The sequence below is a fragment of the Macrotis lagotis genome, chromosome 1 (genome assembly GCF_037893015.1).
Source record: "Macrotis lagotis isolate mMagLag1 chromosome 1, bilby.v1.9.chrom.fasta, whole genome shotgun sequence".
Lineage (NCBI taxonomy): Eukaryota > Metazoa > Chordata > Mammalia > Peramelemorphia > Peramelidae > Macrotis > Macrotis lagotis.
In genome coordinates this window covers 464268428-464277556 of record NC_133658.1, presented here as the reverse complement: position 1 = coordinate 464277556, position 9129 = coordinate 464268428, and the positions used below count along the sequence as shown (strand labels likewise).

The following is a 9129-nucleotide window of genomic DNA, read 5'->3' as shown; positions in this document are numbered from 1 at the left end:
TTATGGGGGAAAAATTCAATTTTGCAAAAATGCTCATTACTTTGCTCATTTATTCATTCAGCAAATATTTATAATTATTTTATCCAGATATCCATTCCCTACTCAAAGCATTGTTCCTGACTGTTTTCCATGTCTAGAACTCTCTCCCTACTCATCTCAGCTTTTAGACTTTTCTTTTCTTTTGCAATTTTCTGCATTTTGCACTAAATTCTTATCTTCTGATAAAAAGCTTTAAATGGTCCTCAATCTGTCTCTTGCCTCTGAGACTATTCCTAATTTATCCTGCAAAGATGTTGTTTGTACATAGTAGTTTGTGTGTCCTTGAAGAACAGAGACTTCACTAATACATACATATGTATATATCTTTACATGTATATGTGTATATGTATAGATGGTTATTTATATATGATTGAATAAAAACAGTAAGTCAAGAAAGCTCAAATTGCTGGAAAAAACATGAAATTATTGGAGCTATAACAATGAACAAATACGTGTGAGCAAACTTTCACAGATTTAGTTAACAGTTGAATATACGCAATTGTATTGGCCCAGGCAGATTCAGATCCAAGCAAACCTTTTGTCCTCTTTTAAGGAAGTATGGAAAGTAGCACACTATTTGTTATATATAGATCATAGGAAACACAGTTTGAATAATTACATCCCTTTAATGATAATTACTAATTGCATAAGCAAACAATATCTAAGAAATCCATACTACTTGTATATTTGTATATATATATATATATATATGTATATATTTATTATCTCATCAACAAATACCTAACATATTAAACAATAAGTATTCAAAATAAGCTTTTTGCATATAATTATCTTAGGAATCCAATGAATTCCCATAGGAAGACAAAAACAAATTCTCCCCTCTCCTTTCCTGCCTTTCCCCTCCCATCCCCTCCCCACTTTTTCTCTCCTCTTCCCTCTACTACCCACCTTTTCTCTCCCCTCCCCTCCCCTCCCCTCCCCTCCCCTCCCCTCCCCTCCCCTCCTCTCCCCTCCCCTTTCCCTTCCCCTTCCCTTCTTCCCATCTCTCAATCTTGCTCAGCTAGAAAACATAGCAAATATTCATAGGCCTGACTCCACTGCTGATCCAGATGTGAACTTTAATCTACTCTATTTCTGGCATGGGCTATTTCATCTCTCCTTTTTTTTTTTTTTTTTTTAAAGCCACATATCTATTTTCAGATGCGCATTTTCAGGTTGCTGGGCTGGGGAGGCAGGGCAGGCACAGCAGAAGCAAGGGTAGTTGTTGACATTCAAAGCTTCCAAAGGGGAAATGTCAAGCAGCCACTAGTCTGGAGCTCCCCCTCAATGAGAAGGGGCTTTATGGCGGATCTTCGGGAAGGAGGGAGGTAAGAACCGCAGTGATGTCACAGAGCAGGCTCCCTGAGATGGTCTTTCCTAGGAGGCTAAGGCAAAGCTGCCACTGACCCCCAGTGGCTGGGGGTAGAGTTGAATGACTTGAAAAATTTCATATTAGTACCTAGAGAGGAATGTTTTTTAAAGATCCCCAGATGGCTTTAACTATCAGCTTGCCCAATCCCTGCAGAGGGGTCCCAAAGTTGTTTCCTGTGAGCTGGTATCCCAGAGTACAATGATACTATGTGAATTGGCTTGTAAAACCTAATTGTGGGAATGAGGTATTATCTCACAGAAACTGAAGGAAAATGAAGATGATGGGATGATGGGGTTCTGGGCAACAACTCTTAAGAGTTCCTCCCTGTCCATCTGACTCCACCAAGTCGGGAAGGCTGGAGCCACAGCCATCTCCCATCCAAGGATAGGAGGCACTGACTGAACTGCCCCCACCTCATGAACTCAGGTTGTATCTCATTGCCAAAAGGCTTTCTGAACCAGGAGACCCTCTTGAAAAGACATTTAGCCATCTCCTACCATACCAAAGCTACAGGCCTAATTCTCTATGCTGAAGGAAGGGCACATTAGGACATGCCCATCACTCTGCCACCCCTGCCCTGACACTGAAGGGGGGAATAAGCTGCCAACTGGTTAGAGGATTCTATGTAAATATATCTTCCCACCCCTACCAACCAGAGCTCTGGAGATGGATTCAGGAATGCAGGGCAGGTGCCAGCTGGGGCAAGTGTCTGGCAGCTCCACTGAGAGCATTTTGAAGACAATCAGCCCTACCTGGAATATGGAGTAGGATGGGAAAAAAGAAAGGAAGGAGGGGAGCCTATAATAATCCCCCCCCCATCACTTAGTTGACTGTCCTTGAGTATCCACAGCAGGTGGACCAGCTGACCTCATCTTTATCCTGGTAACAAAACCCTAATCCCAGTCCTGAATGGAGAACCAGGAGGCAATTAGGGGAGGCAGCTGCTCTGCAGGGGCTGCCCTTATCTCAAGAGAGCTAGACGCACATACAGCAGCCATCCAGGGAAGCTGTGACCCCCAATTTAGGCATTCACCCTGGCTCAGTACATCAGTGGATCTCCTTTCTTTTCCCTCCAGTCTTCTGGGGCCAGGGCATTTCTAGAAATCTGAAAGGGTTCACTCAGCCCCACTATAGCCTGAAGGTTGTTGCTGTAGTAACTGAGAAGAAACTCTCCCCCTTCCTCTGGGAAAGCACTAGCATTGATATAAACCTGGAAAAGTCCTTCTTTCAAGGAGATAATGTTGTCCTTGACCCAAGCATGGGAGACATAGTCCTTCAAGTGGTGTATCACAACCTTATGGAGGCCAATCCAATCCCAGGGGCTGCTGATGAAATCAGGGCTCCGACTGAAGCTCACCACCAAATCGTAAGGTGTAATCCACTGACCCTCAGGAATCAAGTTGATCGGTGGAGTTAACAGTAAGGACTTCAGCTCCATCACAAAGGTTGCTGTGACTGGTTTGTGGTCACTGATTTTATGTTTCATATGGTTTTGATAATTCTTCAATATCAGAGAGAAGAAGCGCTCACATTCCTCAGAGTCCACAGAGTTCTTTAGGAGATCCAGGTTCAATCTCCAGAGAATGCGGTCAGTCCAGGCTGGTTTTCGTTTTTTTCTCACTGGAATCATAATTTTCTGAGTCGATGTCAAATTTATAGGTTGACTGAAAGAGCAGGGGACCCTCTGGAACTGCTGGAGCAGTGAATCTGTCTTCTTAATCATATTGAGCTGATCTTTTCTCCAGAGTTCGCTGTATTGCTGATTATTGATGCATTCCTAGATAAAACACAGCCCATAATCCTCGATGCAAAAATTTAGGTCACCAAACCATAGGAGGAGGTCATGGTCCAGGATGTTGGGGATGTCTTCTTTCTCAAAGTTCTGAATCTCCAGGATTTTGTCAAAGTCGCTGAGCGGCTGGTCAATGGCAAGTGGCAGTTGAGGAAGCAGAGACAATAGCCATATATCCAAAAGCAGACAATAATTCCACCTTTGTTTCCCCAGTAGCCACCGAGGCCAGTACGGGTGAAATTGGTGTAGATGCTAGACATGAAGGGCACATGCTGGTGCTTGACCAAGACCAGTAAGAGCAGTCCCTGCATTCTTATAGAGGTCACCTTGATATAACCCAGAGGGGAAAAGATGTCCATGAGGAGCTTGCTCCATGGATCTTCAAATGCCAACTCAGAAAGGTAATTGATGATGCCAGACTTTAGTTCCTGTAAACCAAAGATATACATGTCAATGCTGGGAGATTCATTGTCTAGCAGAAGCAGGTCATTGATGTTGGGCGGAGGTGATGCAGAAGCCACATTCCAGGTCATGACATGCAACCGGAGGTTCTTGAGGTGCCGCATCCTTTTGACGGGCCGCTCCGGGGCCTCTGCGGTTCTGGGGCCCGTGACGGGAGGGAAGGCCCCCCAGCGCGGCCCGGGCCGTTAGCCCCGCGCCCCCTCCCCTCGGCGGGTCCCCGGGGCCTCCCTCGGCCCCTCTCACCTGCGGTTTCTATTTCATCTCTCTTGATGGCCCCATCCAAAGGTTCAACCATGTCAGAGTCGACTTGGTTCAATCACCTGATTGACTTAGTTTTACTTCAAAACAGAACTCCTAAGGTCAAGTAATTTGCCAGTATCAGTCTCCCTAGCAGTAGGGATTATAGCTGTGCAAAATCATATTCAACTAAAAATAAAATTTAAAAAAATAAATTCAAAAATGAAAAAAAATACTGAGTGAATATTAAAACATTTCACAAAAATGGTTAACAGTGAAGCAAAAAGGTAAAGAGGCAACAAATTCTTCCTTAAAACTAAAATAAGAAAAACTGGGATAACATTCAGCTCATAACTTACTAGCATCAAAGAAATTTTCCAGAAAGACAATGTCTATGGTAGTAGCTGCTGCATTACCTTGGTGTCATCCTGCTTAGAATATAACTAAATTAGCAAAAGGAAGTTCATAAGAAAAATTCAAAATTTCCAAACAGAAGAAAAAATCCCAATCAAGAAGCTTCTAAGTGTGTTAGGATTCCACCTCTAAAGGAGTGATATGCCTTTGCTTGGAATTCACTTAGCCTGGGGCCCTTGAGGATATATGAGTGTATCATAAGTCTTCTATCTCCAGAAAGCAAGAAGACTAGAAGTTTTGGAGTACAGTGACAAATAACAACTTCTGTCAAGGAGATGGTTTCTAAGAAGCACTCTATTCTCAGCCTGCCTGCTTTACCAGTGGCTTTCTCTTATGACTTTACTTTTCTGCATCAATGTCAAAAGTTTTAGGAACTTGGGGAACTCTAAGTAATACTCTAGGTAGATACATCCAGGATTTCAAAATAATACATAGAACCCAGCAGTCTTTGTCACTGGTCCTGAGGCCTAGGATTATGCTTCTATTTAGTCTAAATATAACTTTCTCCCACTTTTTAAAATGTATCTTTGCCACCTCTATTCCTACAAGTAGATTTCTAAATTTTTCTTTCTAGTTTTCAAAGCTCTCTTCTGCCTCATAGTTTGCTAAATTAATACCTTTAATACATCTTACAATGCAATTGAATTTGCAGTTCCCCATGTGTACCTTGTCTTTTTTAATTGCCTTATAGTGCTTTGTTAATGATCATGTAGATCTCTGAATGCCACCAAGCCAAACAAAAGAGTATTTTCAGCCTAAAGAAAAGAGAGGGAAACTATGTCTTAAATTTGATTCACCATCAGATTTTGCAGACCTATTTCAGGGGATTTTGCTGAATAAATTGTTTTTTTTTTCGGGGGTTGCTTCTATTCATTCACAATGCAAATTACCAAACAGTGGTAATCATACCAGTAGAAGACTTCCTGTTGCTGTGAAGGCTGTTACTTTTTAAGGGTCAAATTTTTTTTCTGAATCACTTTCTGCATGATTAGCAGAGGGCAGAGGATTATGCTTCTGGACTTAAATTTGCTGACTCTTAAGGCAGAAATTTTCAAATTGCCAAATTAGTACTTCGTGACTAGTAAAAAAAGAAAGCACTTTAGAATTGTTTTTCATCTGAATAAGAAGTTAATCCATGGAGAGGTGTTGAAGGTTTCAGTAAACTAGTAAGAAAATGAAGCAAGGTAGAGGTCAAATGTTTCTACTCAATAAACTGAGGCCAGATTTCCAATATGACCTGTCTGTGCTGAAAACTGGTTCAAAACTTTTCACCTTATGGCATGCTTTTTAGGTTTAAAAGACTTTTATATTAAAGGAATGTGGCATTTCTCAGGTACCTTATAATTCAAGTCAGTTTGATTAGAGATTCACTTTAATTACTTTAATGATTCTCTGAGATCTATTATGTGTGTGTTTGAGGACAGAGGGATAGAATAAAATTAAGGTCAAAAGTATTTAAAGATAAGCTATTGCCTTTATTCCTATTCTGATTGTATTAGATTGAGGTGTTTAGTTTCTAGGAAGGTCTTGCAAAATGGTATTTCCTATGCGGTGTTACATACTCAACTACTTTTTGTATATTCATATAATAGAATTTTCAGAGTAATAGAATAGGGCATTGAAAACAGAATTCAGGAACAGTGAAGTTTGATCAATTAGAGTGAACAGGAAGAATAGGAAAGGTTGTTGCATGGGAGTGCTTTTGGGGCAGGGCTCCACAAGGCCCCAAGATCCTAAGGGAGGAGAGATCCTGAGAAGGAAAAGACATCAGGAGGAGTGTTTGTGGGAGAATATCAAAAATGAACTTTCTCTACTTTACAGTTTTCTTTAGGGCCAGTCCTAGTCACAAGAGTGTTAAAAATTTGTCACAAAGAGAAATGTGAGAACTGAAATGAAAAAATGGCACAATCACTAGACCTTGGGATAGGTGGGATCAGAAGTCTTATCTCTAACATTTATTAGAGCTATGAGGATTGGGAGGTGGGAGAAAGGGAAATAAGTACTTACATATCTATCGTTCACTAGGTGCCAAACACTGTTTGAAATGTTTTATAAATATTATCTAATTTGATTTTCATAATTAAAAAAGATTCAGAAAAAAGAAAAATAAAAGTAGTTCAACAAAACTAAAGAGCAATTCAATACTCTTGCAGTGTCTTCAACTGTTTCACAGTTCAAACTTCTAGCTACATAGCAACAAGAATAACAATAATGATAACAAGGAGTTGAATTTTCTTATTGATACTTCAGGGATAATTATTATAAGTATTAAAAATTCTAATTTTGGTTATTATAATTAATGATCAGGGTTTTTCCTTGTTCATTTTATTGTAGTCATATTTAATTGTAGCTCATATTTAATTGGTACCTATTATTTTACTCTGTATCAGTTCATATGTCTTCCTATATTTATAGTAATTCTGTATATTTATTTCTAATGGTTCAATAATATTTCATTGTACTTCTGTACCATAATTTGGACATTCAAAAATTGATGGTTATTTATTTTGTTTCCAATAATTTGTTGCCATCAATTTGTTGTCACAAATATTCAAGTGCATGTGATACTTTTATCTCTTTGATTTTCCTTGATTATTGTGTTCCTAAGTGGAATCACTGGTCTAAGAATGTGAATATTTTAATTATATTCTTAGCATGATTTTAAATTGCTTTCCAACATATTTGGGCAAATTAATAGCTACCTCAACAACATACATATATACATACATTACATACATACATATATATATATATATATATATATATATAATTTTATTTTGTTTTCCAATTACATGCAAAGGTAGTTTTCAATATTTATCAATTTGCAAGTTTATAAATTTTCACCCTCCCTTATCTCCCCCCTTTCCAATGGAGTGAACAATCTGGTAAAAGTTGTATGTGTACAGTCATATTTAATATATTTCCATATCAGGATATGAAAGAGAAATTAGAAGGGTAAAAGACATAAGAAAGAAAAAGCATAAAAGACCTTTTAAAAAATGAATATAGTATGCTTTGCTCTTCATTCAGACTCTAGTTTTTTTAATTTGGATGAGGATGTTATTGTTCATAAGAGGTCTCTTTGGATTGTCCTTGATCACTGAACAGCTGAGAGGAGCTGCATCCATCATAGTTGATAATTTCACAGTGTTGTTAATGTGTACATTGTTTACTTGGTTCTGCTTATTTCATTCAACATTAGATCATGCAAGTCTTTTCATGCTTCTCTAAAGTCCAGCTGCTTGTGATTTATTACAGAACAATAGTATTTCATAACATTCATATAGCATAACTTGTTCAGTTATTTGATGGGTATTCCCTCAATGTCCAATTCTTTGTCAGTGCAAAAAGAACTGCTACAAATATTTTTGAACTTGGGAAAGTTCTCCTGTTCTTTTTGGTCTCTTTGGAATGGGTTTTGCTGGATCAAATGGTATTTCTGGATCAAAGAATAGAGAGATTTTCTTGCCCTTTGGACATTCCAAAAGGGTATTCTTGTGTCTTTTTTTCCATAGTCATTCAGATAATATAAAGAGCCATTCTCATTTTTGTGAACTTTTTGAGTATAAGGTAAACATCAGCATTGTTTTGATTTTTCTTTGTCTTATTAATAAAGACTTGGAATAATCTTTCATATATTGATCTATATTTTATATTGTTTTTTTGAGAGCTATTTTCTCAACATTTTTTGCTAATTTATCATCTGGGGAATAGTTCTTGGTTTTGATTTCTTTAAGTCTTGTATATCATATCATTTTTATCTTCATTCAGTACAAATACATTTTCCCCTTTGACATCTTTCACTTTTGTCCTGTTTGTGTTGATTTTATGTTGTAAAAGTCAATAAATCTCACATGTAATTGAAATTATTCAGTCATTTGTGATTATCTCTACCTTTTGTTTGGATAAGAATTCTCTTCTCAGCATAAGTGTCAAAGATACTGATCTATTTATTTTCTAATTGTTTTAAAATTTGCAACCTTGAATTTTCAGGTCTCATTTGAATTTTGAATTTATTGTGTTATATGGTATAAGTTCTGCCCTAAACCTAAATTCCATCAAGATGCCTTACACTTTTCAGAGAAATTCTTATTAGATCTTGTTCATCTTTGGTATATTCACGTTCACTGACTAATTGAATACTGGATTCAGGTAAATAATTTTGTGATTCTTTTTTATTATATTATTTTTTAAAAACTTATTTATTTATTTTTTCATCCTTATGCACATGTATATTTTTAAGTTACAAAAATTTCCTTCCACTCTCCCTTCCCACTTTCCTCCCCCAGTGGCAAACAATTGCTTTAGCATTGTTCATACATATTTTTGATCAGCATGTTCACAAATTAGACATTTTCTGTACAAGGAATTTAGGATTAAGGGAACGAGATACATAAGAGATAATTTTTATAATGTGTTAATCAGATCCTGAGGGGTTTTTTTCATTTTATTTTGTTTTTCTTCCTCTGGATGGGGAAGCACTGTCTATAGATGTTCTAATATGGTTGTCCTAGCTCTGTGAACTGCTGAGAGGAGCTGCTTGCATCGAGGTTGAACATCTCTCAATGCTGTCATTTATGTGTACGTTGTTCTCTTAGTTCTGTTCCCTTTGCTCAGCATCAGATCCTGTAAGTCATTCAATGCTTCTCTAGAGTCCAACCATTTATGGTTTCTCATATAATAATAGTATTCCACAGTGTTCATGTACCATAACTTGTTCAGTCATTCCCCAATTGATGGGCATTCCCTCAATTTGAAATTCTTTGCCACTGTCAAAAGAGTTGCTATGAATATTTTGGAACATGTGGGTCTT

At 37.8% G+C, this 9129-nt stretch overlaps 1 pseudogene; it reads right to left on the bottom strand.

Annotated features, from left to right (window-relative positions):
- Window positions 1–2077: 2077 nt before the first annotated feature.
- LOC141519552 (inositol polyphosphate 5-phosphatase K pseudogene) lies at window positions 2078–3798 on the bottom strand (annotated as a pseudogene).
- Window positions 3799–9129: the final 5331 nt, after the last annotated feature.